Raw genomic sequence first — 14,626 nt, 5'->3', positions numbered from 1 at the left:
TTCTAATTGTTCCTCATACCTGATATCATCTTAGTAAATTTCTTCTGTATCTTCTCTGAGGCCTTGACATCCTTTCTAAAACACAGCGCCCAAAATTGGCTAAAATATTCTAACAGTGGCCTAACCAATGATTTGCAGAAGCTTAGAACTAAATGTTGTACTTTGTGTGGCTACTTATAAAATCTAGGATCCTTTCTATATGGATTTATGTATTGAAGTGTTCTTTGATGGTGACACCATCTCAATGTTAGTGTTTTGGAGTATTTTAACTGTGGCAACCATGGGGCTTTGCACTAAGAGGAATGGGACAATGTGAAATAAAGAAAGGCTTGCATTTATATAGCACCTTTCATGACCTCAAAACATGCTAAAGTATTTTACAGCCAATTAAGTACTTTAGAAGTGCAGCCACTATTGTAATGTAGGAGCATAAAGAATCAGTACACTATACAAAACATTTTTAGTCAACTAGTCGCCCCAAAATGTCTCTTTATTGATTTTGTTTTTAATTCTACTACTGTTTGGTTTTCCTCAGCTTCAAAATCATTTCTTCGGTGCAGATTTCGTCATTTTTCCAAATAATTATTTACTTTACCTATATCGGTATGTACTAAACTTTTTTGATATTTCCTGTGATTTAGTATCTGTGACTTGTATTGAGTAAGCAAAAAAAGCTCCCAAACTTTAAGGAGACAGTTTAAAACATTTAACAGCTCAGATGACTGAAATATTAAGCAGTCCTGTCCAACGTCGTCTGCTGATTGGCCAGAGGAAGCCCAGCCGCAGTAACATCATTGGTTTGCCGCTAGTTTCGTTCAAATTTCCCCGGCGGTGAATGGTTCGGTTACTTGTCACTCATCTCCCGCTGCTGAATTTCCGCTGTCAAAACTTTCGAGTGACAAGAGTTTTTTTTTATATATAAATTGTTTTTTTTGCTGTAAATGGATGTTTGCATTGGGGGCTGTCGGTGAGGAGACGCGAGCTGTTGGAGCGGGAGCGGGCTGTGCGCTGCGCGGGGTAAGTTGCTCTTTCCCAGGAGCCCAGGCTGACACTTCAGTCCGGGGAAGTTTGCCCTGGTCCGTGTGTTCAGAGCTGTCGCTGCGGCGCCAGCAACGCGTGCATTGCAGTCCAACAAATGCATAACTTACTTCACAATTACAGAATGTGAAATGTTCTCGTATCGGTCATCCTGTTTACCTGCCCTCTCCTTATTCATCTGATGCAGATTAGGAATGCAGTTTAAAAAAAATGATACTGTGAATTTAAAATGCAGCCGGACAGGGAGCTGCCGTGCCGTGCCGTGGGGTTTAGGGCAGTGGAGCGGCTGCTGGACCGAGCCCGGGCTCTCTGGCACAGGCGAGTGGCCGGGGCCTCGGGTGGCGAGCACCGGGCCGAGGGTCGACCCTGCATCTGAATCAAGATGCGCGGTAAAGTAACACAGCGAACAGACATTTAAATGTTGTTGCTTTTACAATGAGAGTTTGCAACAATCTGCAGGCTAATGATTTACCCTCCAAAAAATATTGACAACTTTTACAATGTAGTGCCTGCTGCCAGACCTTGTGTTGCAGAACTGAAATGGTACCCTTTAAAAAGCTCTAGTATTCGGATTCGCCACAACTATCAAACTAGTCATCTTTGTAAACTAACATTGACTAATTAATTTAGCGTCCTCAGCGAGAAGACTCTTCACTTGAATTTTAACCAATGCATATGCGTTCAATGCGTAGACTTAAAAAATAAAGCAATTTAACCAAATATTACCTCTCGGCAACAAACTTTGTATTTGGGAAGGGGGAAAACAGAAATTAGCGAAATCGCTGGCAAGACTTCTTGGTTTGCTGAAAGGTTTATTTGTAAACAAATGCAACTCATATCCTCGCCTGCATGTCACATCATGTTGGTGTGATGCTTTGATCATCTCTGCATTTACTGTTACTTCTTGAAGAGGTTCTAATTGGAAACAAAATGTAACCATTGAATCAGCAGATTAGTTCAGTTTGCCTAAATAAGCAGAAGTGGTTTGCACCAAAGGGTAATATTTGTTGAGCAAACAAATGAGTTTAGACCATTAAGTGATTCATGTGGTCACAGTTCTTGGAATGATGTGCAACACTGTTTTAATGTCGAGAACAGTTTTGAATTTTGCCTTGTTTGGATGTCCAAAAACAGTCCCTTCATAATTCTCAGATGCCGGCTATCCTAACTTACTTTTTGGTGTTGCTGAAGCTTTTCCATAGTACCAATGCCTCTTTGGGCAGAATTTTGTTGACCCTGCCATTGTGAGTGGTGCACAATTTACAGGGGCAGATAAAGAGATCTATCTGATCTATCCATATTTCATTCATAGACTAATTCAGAAGTTCATGTGTGCTGTGTATAGACTTTTCATCGCTCCTGTTCTAGCTGACCTCCATTGGCTCTTTATCCTAGAACTTACTGAATTTAAAATCCTCAACCTCCTCTTTAAATTCCTCCATGACCTTACCGCTCCATATGTCTGCAACCTTCTCCTTTGTATCCTCCACCCCCCAATCCTTTGTCTGGCTTTTGTGCATTATCCTTGCCCTTCACTTTACCATTGGTGACAGAGCCTTCAACCACCCTGACCCTACTCTCTGAAATTTCCTCCATAAAACCTCTGAACAGAAAAGGGAATCCTATAGTCTCCTATAGGCATATAAATAGTAAATGGGTAGTAAGAGGCGGGTTGGGGCTGATCAGGGACAAAAATGGAGAACTACGCCTGGAGGCAGAGGGCATAGCTGAGGTACTAAATGAGTACTTTGCAACTGTCTTTACAAAGGAAGAAGATGCTGCCAAAGTCATAGCGAAAGAGGAGGTAGTCAAGATAAAATTGATAAAGAGAAGGTACTAGAAAGGCTGGCTTTACTTAAAGTAGATGGGATGCATCCTGGATAATAAAAATGGAAATTGCGAAGGTCCTGACTATAATCTTCCAATCCTCTTTGGATACGGGGTTGATTGCAGAAGACTGGAGAACTGCAAATGTTACACTCTTGTTCAAAAAAGGGTATAAGGATACCCTTGATGTATATATAGACTTCCAAAAGGTGTTTGATAAAGTGCCATATAATAGGCTTGCCAGCAAAGTTGAAACCCATGGAATAAAAGGGACAGTGGCAGCATGGATACAAAATTGGCTAAGTGACAGAAAACAGAGAGTAATTGTTTATCCGGCTGGAGGAAGGTACACAGCGGTGTTCCCCAGGAGTCGGTACGAGGACCACTGCTTTTCTTGATCTATATTAATGACTTAGACTTGGGTGTACAGGGCACAATTTCAAAATTTGCAGATCACACAAAACTTGGAAGTATAGTGAAAAGTGATGAGGATAGTGATAGACTTCAAGAGGACATAGACAGGCTGGTGGAATGGGCAGACACATGGCAGATTAAAGTTAATGCAGAAAAGTGCAAAATGATGCATTTAGAAACATAGCAATTTTGGTAGGAAACATAGAAACATAGAAAACAGATGCAGGCGTAGGCCATTTGGCCCTTCAAGCCTGCACCACCATTCAATAAGATCATTCCCTCAGTATCCCTTTCCTGCTTTCTCTCCATACCCCTTGATTCCCTTAGCCGTAAGGGCCATACCTAACTCCCTCTTGAATATATCCAATGAACTGGTATCAGCAATTCTCTGCCACAGGGAATTCCACAGGTTAACAACTCTCTGAGTGAAGAAGTTTCTTCTCATCTCAGCCCTAAATGGCCTACCCCTTATCCTAAGACTGTGTCCCCTGGTTCTGGACTTCCCCAATATCAGGAATATTCTACCCGCATCTAACCTGTCCCGTCCCGTCCGAATCTTTTATGTTTCTATGAGATCCCCTCTCATTCTTCTAAACTCCAATGTATAAAGGCCCAGTTGATCCAGTCTCTCCTCATATGTCAGACCTGCCATCCCGGGAATCAGTCTGGTGAACCTTCGCTGCACTCACTCAATAGCAAGAACGTCCTTCCTCAGATTAGGAGACCAAAATTGAACACAATATTCCAGGTGAGGCCTCACCAAGGCCCTGTACAATTGCAGTAAGACCTTCCTGCTCCTATACTCAAATCCCCCAGCTATGAAGGCCAACATACCACTTGCCTTCTTCACCGCCTGCTGTACCTGCATGCCAACTTTCAGTGACTGATGAACCATGACACCCAGGTCTCGTTGCACCTCCCCTTTTCCTAATCTGCCGCCATACAGATAGGAAGAACGAGGAGAGGCAATATAAACTAAAGGGTACAATTCTCAAGGGGGTGCATGAACAGAGAGACCTGGGGTATATGTTCACAAATCGTTGAAGATGGCAGGTCAGGTTGAGAAAGCGATTATAAAAGTATATGGGATCCTGGGCTTCATGAATAGAAAAGCAAGGAAGTTATGATGAACCTTTATAAAACACTGGTTCGGCCTCAACTGGAGTATTGTGTCTAATTCTGGGCACTACACTTTAGGAAGGATGTGAAGACCTCAGAGAGGGTGCAGAAAAGATTTACAAGAATGGTTCCAGGGATGAGAGACTTCATTTACGTGGATAGACTGAAGAAGCTGGGGTTGTTCTCCTTAGAGCAGAGAAGATTGAGAGGAGATTTGATAGAGGTGTTCAAAATCATGAGGGATCTGGATAGAGTAGATAGAGAGAAACTGTTCCCATTGGCGGAAGGGTTGAGATCCAGAGGACTCACATTTGAGGTGACTGACAGAAGAATCAAAGGCAAACTGAGGGAAAACATTTTTACGCAGCGAGTGGTTATGATCTGGAATGGACTGCCTGAGGAGGCAGATTCAATTGTGGCTTTCGAAAGGGAATTCGATAAGTACCTGAAGGAAAAGAAAATTGCAGGGCTACGCGGAAAGGGCGGGGGAATGGGATTAGCTGAAGTCCTCTTGCAGAGAGCCGGCACGGGATCGATGGCCAAATGGCGGCCTCCTGTGCTATAACTTCTATGATTCTATGAAACCCTCCACCTCGCCATTTCTCTTTCCAATTTTTAAAAATCTTGTCAAAATCCATCTTTTCAACAAGCTTTCAGTCACCTCTGCTAACTCCACACCATGGATTTTTGTTGATTCTTTTATCTCTTTTGTACATTTTATATTTTGTCCCTCTCCCTCTGTAAAGTACCATGGGAAATTTTCTATGCTAAAGGCAAGTTAAACAGAAAGGGGAAAAATGCAGACACTGGAAATCTGAATCTGAAGCAGAAAATACACTCAGCTGGTCAGTCAGCATCTGTGGAGAGAAGACAAGTTAATAGTTCAGATGTGGACCCAAATGCAAATAGTTATTGTTGTTAAAGTATTCTTTCCCTGCACCCATTTCCCTTCATTTACATTGATAGGGCTACCTTCAAGTCACGCTCCAGTATGTGTGTCCCTCTTAGTTACAGGGATTTTAATAGTAACCTCTAGCCCCTGGCGATGTAATTTTATGACTAGTACACAAATACAAAGTGGAGCTATTTGCCCATGAGTTTCTATCCACAGAAACTTATGTGTACAGCAAAATAAAATTTTCTTTGAAACATTCACTCATTTATTTTCATTATATAAACCAGCGCTTTCATAGTTTATTAATTGAAGGTCCTTAATCCTCTGATCTAGAGATTTTCTACACCTTGCTTACAGACATGAACAATTATTGTCAAATATAATTGATTTAATTTCTATTTGCACTCTTAAGGCTAGAAGTTTGTTTTTTGGTTATAGCAGTATTTTTTTTGGCATTTTTCACCAAAAATACTGCTAATCACACCACCACTTTTTAAAGGCCTAAGTTTCGTCACAAAATGTGCCCAGTGGTAAAAATCGGCGTTGCACGAGGATTCGCAGTGGAAACCGAGGTCCTCGCCAACTTTAGTTCGAGGCTGATTACCAAGGAGGTCTTGGGAGGGGGAAAACACACAAAAAAAGCAAAAAAATTAAAAAGAAATCACAAAACATTCACAAGACACTTAACTATTGAATCGCTGAAAAAGAATTAAAAAATAAAAACTTTAACTTACCTTTTTTGCAGTTCTTCATACCTACCGCTGTTTTTGGGGCTGCAATGCAGGTTTTTCTCGGGCGTTTTTTTCTGCCAATAATAGAGGTGCAGCAAAAGTTTAAACTACGGCAATAGCGGTATTTCCAGTCTTGCACGCTGGCGGTCTGCTTTTCAGCGGTATTTCAAAGCCGCCGGCGCAAGACTTTGGCGAAACTAGTGGATCACCGCTCTTCGCCAAAAACGGCGAAATATCGGCAAAAAAATGTGCGCAAGGTTGGTGAATTTCCAGCCCTTACTCTTTGTGACAAATTTTCAACAAGGGTTAGAAGCAAAATGAGGACACAAAAAAGGTAAATGATAACATACAAATAGTATGTTGTGCTTCATAATTCTATAGTTCTAATATAGAAAAGATCCCCTCCCTTTTTTTTATTCATTCATGGACATGGGCATCGCTGGCAAGGCCAGCATTTATTTGTGGAGAGCTGCCTTTTTGAACCTCTGCAGTCCTTGTGGTGAAGCTACTCCCATAGTGCTGTTAGGGAGGGAGTTTCAGGGTATTGACCCAGCGACGATGAAGGAATGGCAATATATTTCCAAGTCAGGATGGTGTATGACTTGGAGGTGATGGTGTTCCCATGCGCCTGCTGCCCTTGTCCTTCTAGGTGGTAGAGGTCACAGGTTTGGGAGGTGTTGTCGAAGAAGCCTTGGCGAGTTGCAGCAGTGCATCTTGTAGATAGTACGCTCTGCAGCTGCGGTGGAGGAAGTGAATGCTTAAGGTGGTGGATGAGGTGCCATCAAGTGGGCTGCTTTGTCCTGGATGGTGTTGAACTTCTTGAGTGTTGTTGGAGCTGCACTCATCTAGGCAAGTGGAGAGTATTCCATCACACTCCTGACTTGTGCCTTATGGATGGTGGAAAGACTTTGGGGAGTCAGGAGGTGAGACACTTGCCGCAGAATATCCAGCCTCTGACCTGCTCTTGTAGCCACAGTATTTATGTGGCTGGTCCAGTTAAGTTTTTGAATGATATAATGTAATTGTACATGTATATGACAAAATGCTAACCGTAGCAAACTATTGCAATGATTACATGTTATTACAGTCTCAAAACAGTAGAACTAGATTTAATTCTCTCCATGTTTGGTCTGTCCTGGCAGGAAATTGCAGAGTCCAATTGATATTTTTATTAATTATTTTATGCTGCTCATAAAAAAGATCAATCTCATTCTTAACTTAATTTTTATGGTATAGAATTGTTACCTTTCGTATACGCAGTGCAAGTGTGGGCTTTTAGGAAACTGTGTAATTTTCAGATCCTGATATTTCAAATGTGATACTATACCTGTAGTACATTTGGCTTCTCATATTTTGGTAATTTAAACCTGTGATCGATTTAAAGCAATGGCCACTAACCCAAAACTAGACAAGGATATCTAATATTTGTCACATTCCCTTTTAATTCCCTTTAAACGGTAATAGGAGTTGAATGCAAAAAAAGATTCAAAAAATATATAAACACCCCCCCATATTTTTTGAAAAAGAATCAAAAAAATATACAGTTTGCATTAACATGATTAAATTAAGCTAATGAATTACCTTTTGTGTCTTTTAATGCCTTCTTTAAATATTTACTTCACGTCCTCAGCCTGTATCAAAAGTCTGGGCTTTAACAGGTCATTTGTACATCAGGAAATCTGCAAAAGCTCAATACCATTTCTACGCATTTTGAGCATGTACACTTTACAGAATTCCACTAAATGCAATTCGTGTATCAACAGGAGTTAAAGAGTATCAGGGTGGGACTCCTCATCCTATAAGCATTTGAGAGTGTATATGCTTTTTCCAAAAGACTTTTAAAGAAACTAGAGATTGAATCACCAAAGCTTTTATTTCAGTTAAGTCTAATATTTATTTACATTTATTTAAAACAGGCTGCTGAACAGCAGCACAGTGAACAGAAACACCTGTCATTGTGGTTTATTTAATGATTAGAAAAGAAAACTGATTATTTATAGATACTTGTTGGTTATTGCTGTTGAAAATTCAGTTTAAATATTGAGGTATATGCAATTTTTTAAAAAACTTAGAAATTTTTTAATTTTAAAATGAACTTTTGAGTATTAATTAAGTTAATTTTTGTTTGTTTATGGCAGAGACCGTATCGCTCAGCAACCTTGCTAACAGTGCTCTAAATTTACACTTCGGCACTGGTGTTCCTCCTCCACACCAGGATTGCATGTCAAGAAATGGCACACACCCTAACAATGATTTTGAATCCGTAAATTTTAAAAATCAGAAATTTCAAACTTAAATGTTTGAATGCAGGAACAGACCGATGATAGTGAAATTGGTGGGACAGCTCTCTGAGGTCACAAAATAAGCCTTGGATGTGTTGGGGAAGGAAGCTGAAGGATGGGAACATGGTGGGGGGTTGAGGTTTGATGGTTTGAAAAGGAACATTGGCAGTTTGGATTCTATTCTCTTATGACTCATTTCCCCATGAGACTGTTACCTCCTGTTACCCCTATCTTACTGGACCTGGCATCCTTGAAAATGTCAAAATAATCCCAATGCAATTTTGATGTGCAAATGGGCAGATCAAGCATCATGCATGCATCATGCATGCACGACCCGTTGGCACTTGGCATAGACAAGACTAACCATCAATCCTTAAAGAAAAAGGTTTAAAATTAGTTTTTGTGGAATCAGGAGGATTAACCCTTGATGTATAAAAAAACTACCAATCTCATTTTTGAAATTTTCAATTGATCTAGTCTCAGCAGCTTTTTGAAAAGAGAATTCCAGATTTCCACTACCCTTTGTGCGAAGAAGTGCTTCTTGACATCATCCCTGAACTGCCTAGCTTGAATTTTAATTTTACGCCCCCTTGTTCTGGATTTCTCTACCAGAGGAAATAGATTTGCTCTATCTATCCTATCAAATCCTTTAATCATCTTAAGCACCTCAATTAGATCACCCCTTAATCTTCAATACTTAAAGGGAATACCAGCCTAGTCTATACAACCTGTCCTCATCATTTGTCCCTTTTAGCTCCGGTATCATTCTGGTGAATCTGCGCTGCAAGGTCAGTATATCCTTCCTGAGGTGTGGTGCCCAGAACTGAATGCAGTACTCCGGATGGGGTCAGTTATAGATAACTGTAACATAGCTTCGCTATCTTTTTGAATTCCTTGAGATAAAGCCAATGAATTGGTATGAGTATGATAAAGCATCCAAACACCATTGTCTTTAAAAACGCTCTTTATTAAAGATATTACAATTAATCTATCTAACTTCAGAAACCATCCATCCTTTGATTACTGAGCCTAATTTTTAGATTGAAATATATAACTTTTTTCAAATATCTGTAAAATAAGAAAAGCTCAAAGCAATAGAATTTTATATTTTGAGGGACACCTAAACAACCAGTGCTTTTTGGTGAGAAATACTAATGCATTCTTCAAAAAGTTAATTAGTTGATGTTTTTATGTAGTATAATGCCAAAATCAATAATTAATAAATTCCCTTTTGACGCGTTTCTAATTAAAATGGGAAAAATAATGTGATTTACCACAGTAGCAGCACACGCTAACATTAAGTTATAAAAATGTTTCATTTCTAACATTTAAAGCTACGCGTGTCTCTGAATGAGGCTATTGTAGTATGTTTCTGGATGAGCCTTTCCTCTGTTTCGATTCATCTTGAACTCCCTTTGATCATATAGGCTTCCTTGTTAATATTAATAAAACGGATACACAGGAGGATTATAGTGAGAGATGTAATGTGACTTTTATGTTTCTATTAGGCACTTAAATTGTTGATCGTGGCATGGCCGTGTGCCACCATTTCAGCCCTCTTCAAGCTCTTTGCTCTTGCTCTTTGAAACAAATGTCCAAATGGGGTCCTGTTCACTGTTTGATAATACATAGATTATCAGTTAGTGCATTGAATTACAGTTTGGTATTTTTGAGACATGGAAATTTAGTTCACAAAATTGGATGTTAGAAGCAAATTTGTGTAGACTATAGTAACGTATACCCCAGAAATTTAGAAATGAAAGCTCTCTATACTTTCGTCATTGGCTGCATTGATGTGGTTTTCTACAGTGTAGTCTGTGGAATTTATTCATTCTGTATAAAATATCCATAGGGATTTTGTGTAGATTGGTAGGGGGTTAAATTAAAATATGTTATTGGTGCTTCATTTATTCTGGAGCATTAATTGTATATTATTTTATGTAAGTAATGGATAATCAATGTTTTGTCAGGTGGCAGGCAGATATTTTCACCTACCTGCACAAATCAACAGTGTGACAAAAGTAAGTGTGTCTCTTCTAGGAAGTGTGCTCCCACAAGACTTGTGATACACTGGTTAATTTCCCATAGCATTAGACATGGTCAAAACCAATTAGATTTTTTTTAAAATCAGGTTGGAGGGTGGAAGGAGGGGAAGGTTGAAGAGGAAGGAAACCAGGGAGGGAGGAGGAAGGGAGAGGGGAGTGGGGAAGGAAGGCTGTGTGAAGGAAGGGGAACTCAGATCAGTGACGGTATGTGGATTACAGTTTAATATTTTCAGCTGTGGATTCTGAATATGCAGTTTGTAAAACTGCCTACCATGCATCAGTTGGTTTCTGCCTTGTCTCTCCCCCATGGAATAGCCAGCCATTTGGGAAAAGTGTAACCAGTGGGGGCAGTGCTGTGGATAGCGATTGCATCGAGGGTGCGTTACTGTAGGGGTTCTTCATTGAAACATCTGTGAACTCATTCCTTTTGGTGTGGAAGCAAGTCATCCTCATTTGAGGGACCGCCAATAATGTTGATGGGGAGAGTATGATTGGCTTTCAGTGTGCAGGTTAATAGGAATTGCAGCCAGCCAGGGGAGAGTTAAAATCTTGCAGGGGATAGTGTACGAGAAAGTTGGTTGAAATCCTGCTGTGTATGCATGGGTGGAAGGGAGAAGTGTTTAGGGCTGGAAAATGTTCAGTGGAATTCGGTCCTATGTGTATCTTTGCTGGCTATTATGTAACATTAGGTGCAATACTATTTGAATGGTGAGACTAATTGCTGTTTATAATACGTTACAAATGTTGGGAGCATTAAGGACAGAGTCTGGCAGTATTGAAGGGGTTCTGATGTATTGAAGAAATCCGGATTTAGCAGCCTTACAGGAAGGAGGGGCTGGAGATTGAGAGTTAAACCGCCTCTGGCTTTTTTTTACACCATCAGGCATCTCAGCCCTTAATTTACAGGCTGACCATTATAGAAAGTTAGAACAACCAGCATTTACTTAATTTTTAGCTTGTTTTATTATGAGACTGAGCTTTCATTTTTAAGATTCTATATCAGGAATTTAAATTAGCTAGCCAGTCATACAAAATCTTTGCTTTTATATATCCATTTTTCACTCAGTTGTTTCACCCGTGCAGCCACTGTTCATTTATGGCAGGAGGAAGGACTTGGTGGCAGATTTTATCATAGCAAAGCCTGATCCAAAGTTTGCATGTACACGCATTTTCAAGCTGGGAAGTCGATAAGTGATCAGCAGCAGGAATTCTGGCTGACTTCCCCCCCGCCCCCCGCTTTTCCCGAGTTCAGGGGCATTGAGATCAATGGTCAGACCTGGGCTGAAATTAATTAACTCATCAGGCATGGGGGCGGGACTGGATCTTGGGACCTTCTGCATAGGAAAAGGAGTAGGCCGTTCAGCCCCTTGAGTCTATTTAATTAGATCATGCCTGATCTAAACCTTAACTCTATTTATCCACTTTAGATCCACATCCCTTGATACCCTTACCGAATAAAAAATGTCTCGCTCTCAGTCTTGAAAATTTCAACTGAGCCAGCTTTTTGAGGAAGCAACTTTCAGGTGTCCATTAACCTTTGTGTGGAAAAGTGCTTCCTGATTTCTCTCTTAAATGGCCTCGCTCTAATTTTAAGATTATGCCCCATTATTGTGGATTCTCTTATCAGAGGAAATAGTTTCTCTGGTCCATAAGATGTAGTGCTACATGTGGCAGTGTCCTTACCCACTTAGCTATTTGGAACATACATACATTTGTTTGTGACCAAACAAATTCAACAGTTCACAATCTCAAACCCAAAACAGTGACATTCATTTTTCCAAAATCAACCCAGTAAAATTCACATGAGATTCTACAATGTTAATCCTTCAGTAAATGAGCTTGTTTGTTGTAACAATAAACTTTTTACACCACTATTGCATCTATCACTTTTAAAAGGACCATTTTGTGCATCTTTAGTGGCACAACTGAGAGAGCTAACCGTTTTTGTAGTATGGTCTGGTTTCTCAGTAAGTGCAGTTGTTGTGGAGGTTTAGGCTTTTACATTTCCTGTACTACTATTTCCTTCCTTTTTTATATCAGTTGGTTTCTTAAAACACCTTTTAACAGAAATTCATTTTTTTCTCCTGCTACTACTGGTATGTTCCCTTAGTAGTTCAGCTTGCTATGAACCATTTGAAGTATAAACTGAACTAGTTTTTATACTGAACTACCTCCATATTGAAAATGGAATCAGTAATATTGGGTGAATCTCTTAAATGTAGCACTTTTTTTTTGGTTCGTCTCAAGCAGACAATATTTGTTTGTGCTTGCAGCTAGTTTTAATATTCTCTGACTCTAATATGATGACTCCCCTCGGCACATTACAGAGATATGTTGCATGTGGCCCCTTGTTTTGCAGCTGACATTTGTATGAGTGGCAGAGCTGCTGCAGCATCTGCAAGTGTAAAACCAACAGGGACACATGATTCTGTGCTAAACAGACAGTCTAAAAGGAAGTGGGTTGCTGTGAAAAGATTTTCTGAAACCTTCACTTCACATCGTAATCAAAATTGTTTTGTGAATGTTCTTCAGCTGTATCAGTACATTGATGGTGATAACTTTTCTATCTATCTACTCCCCTTTCTTTCTCCCACTCTTCTTTCTTTCTCTATTTTACTTACACACACACATACACTTTCTTTTGACTGATTTTTAATCCTGTTTAATCATATATGCTAAGCTTTGGGACTGTAAACGGATTTCACTTTTCTGCTAAGCTAAATCTCATGTTGTGACCAGTGATGCTAACAACACAGTAATTCAAAGGAAACTGAGAAAATGAAATTCTGCAGCATTTAATTCAAGCATTGTGTGATATAGCAGATGCAAATCTTATGTAGTAAAGGGCTAACTAGTAAAATTAAAATGGAAAATCCAGATTTTTTTAAAGGCTACATTTATACTGCATATAGTTTTGGAAGATAATGATCTGCTTGCAAACCTGAGTTATACTGCCATCTGCACCTGGTATTGAATTTAGCAACAAGAAGCTATTTGCAATGTGCTTAGATGCATGTGCAGAGCAACGCTTGTCAAAGTTGCTAATTATTCCGCATGAAACAAAGCAGGCAGCAGTGTCAATCCCTTAATAATATAAAAATGGACCACATGAGCACTTCTAAAATGCTGCGGTTGCTTTACACCTGATGTGAACCCAAATGGTGTGAAACTGCCTACTAGAGGCAGTCTCGCAAGTCTTGCTTTAGTATGCTTGGGATTCAGATTGCCAGCATGTCTCCTGAGTTATATGGCCACTTCTGCAATAAAACACATGCAAAACAACTTCAAGTCAACTCAGAGGGTTCAATTTTCTCCAAGCCCATTTTCTGGCCTGGCGTATTGCCAGAGTTACGCCCGTTTTTCTAGGCTAGAAATGCGGCAGAAATAAGTTTCCCTGATGTATAATTTGAATTTGGCGCCGTGCAGCCTGTCCAGTTGCCTCGGGGGATGGAGCCTGCTGTCTGCGCCAAAAAACGATGCCGCACCTTCTGCGCATGCACAGGAAAAAAAAGTTACGTCTTTGACGTCATTGCAATGGACGCGCATGCTCAGTACAGCTCAGATTTGGCAATCAACCATTTTTAAAGAGCCAGTTGTATGTGTGAGAAGGTTGAGTGCTGTGTGAGAGCATTGGAAAAATCGCAGCTGCAGCAATACAAGATGCAACGCGGTGCAAGGACCAAGAATTTCTTACAGGATGAAGTGGAGGCACTAGTTACTGTGATTGAGACCAGATGACAGGAGCTGGACACCAGCAGAGGTCACATAAAAGTTCCACCCAAAGAAATGAAGAAACGCTGGAACCAAGTTGCAGTAGATTACTGTGCAATGGTGACCACCACGAGATCTGGAGGCCAGTGTAAAAAGAAGTGGCAGGACCTTGGTCAAGAAGTCAGTATAAGTAATCTTTTCGTTTATTCAATGCAATTGCAATTATAAATGTGACCATCTGTATGTCCCACCCAGCAGAAAGACACCCGCTTTAAAAAATTAGGTTTTCATATCTTTGCAGAGGAAGGTGGCACATAATAAAAGGGAAAGAACTCGAACAGGAGGAGGCCCGGCAAATCTGCACCCACTGACACCCTTGGAAGAGAGGGTCGCTGCTTTGATGGGTCCTGCCTGGGAAAAAACAATCAGTACTGCACAAGCTGGGCCTATACTCGAGGGAGAGGGTAAGTCCTGCAAATTCATTGTGGTCCTTCAAATCAACCTGCTGCTTGGCCTGCGATGTGTGAGCCTACTCATACCACCCACCCTGCCCCCTCCTCTGCT

At 40.4% G+C, this 14,626-nt stretch overlaps 1 protein-coding gene across 2 annotated transcripts in view; it reads left to right on the top strand.

Moving 5' to 3' along the window:
* Positions 1-791: 791 nt before the first annotated feature.
* The window catches only part of LOC139232599 (tumor necrosis factor alpha-induced protein 8), a 240,929-nt gene continuing 227,094 nt past the window's right edge, over positions 792-14,626 (top strand). For both annotated transcript variants that reach the window (XM_070863218.1, XM_070863139.1), the window contains exon 1: positions 792-1,017. The gene's annotated coding sequence lies outside the window, so the exon portion shown is untranslated. The remainder of the gene's footprint in view (positions 1,018-14,626) is intronic.

This window comes from Pristiophorus japonicus, chromosome 1, assembly GCF_044704955.1.
Source record: "Pristiophorus japonicus isolate sPriJap1 chromosome 1, sPriJap1.hap1, whole genome shotgun sequence".
In the NCBI taxonomy this organism is placed as follows: Eukaryota; Metazoa; Chordata; class Chondrichthyes; family Pristiophoridae; genus Pristiophorus; species Pristiophorus japonicus.
Note: the sequence above shows the minus strand (reverse complement) of the source record. Positions and strands in the feature narration are given on the sequence as shown.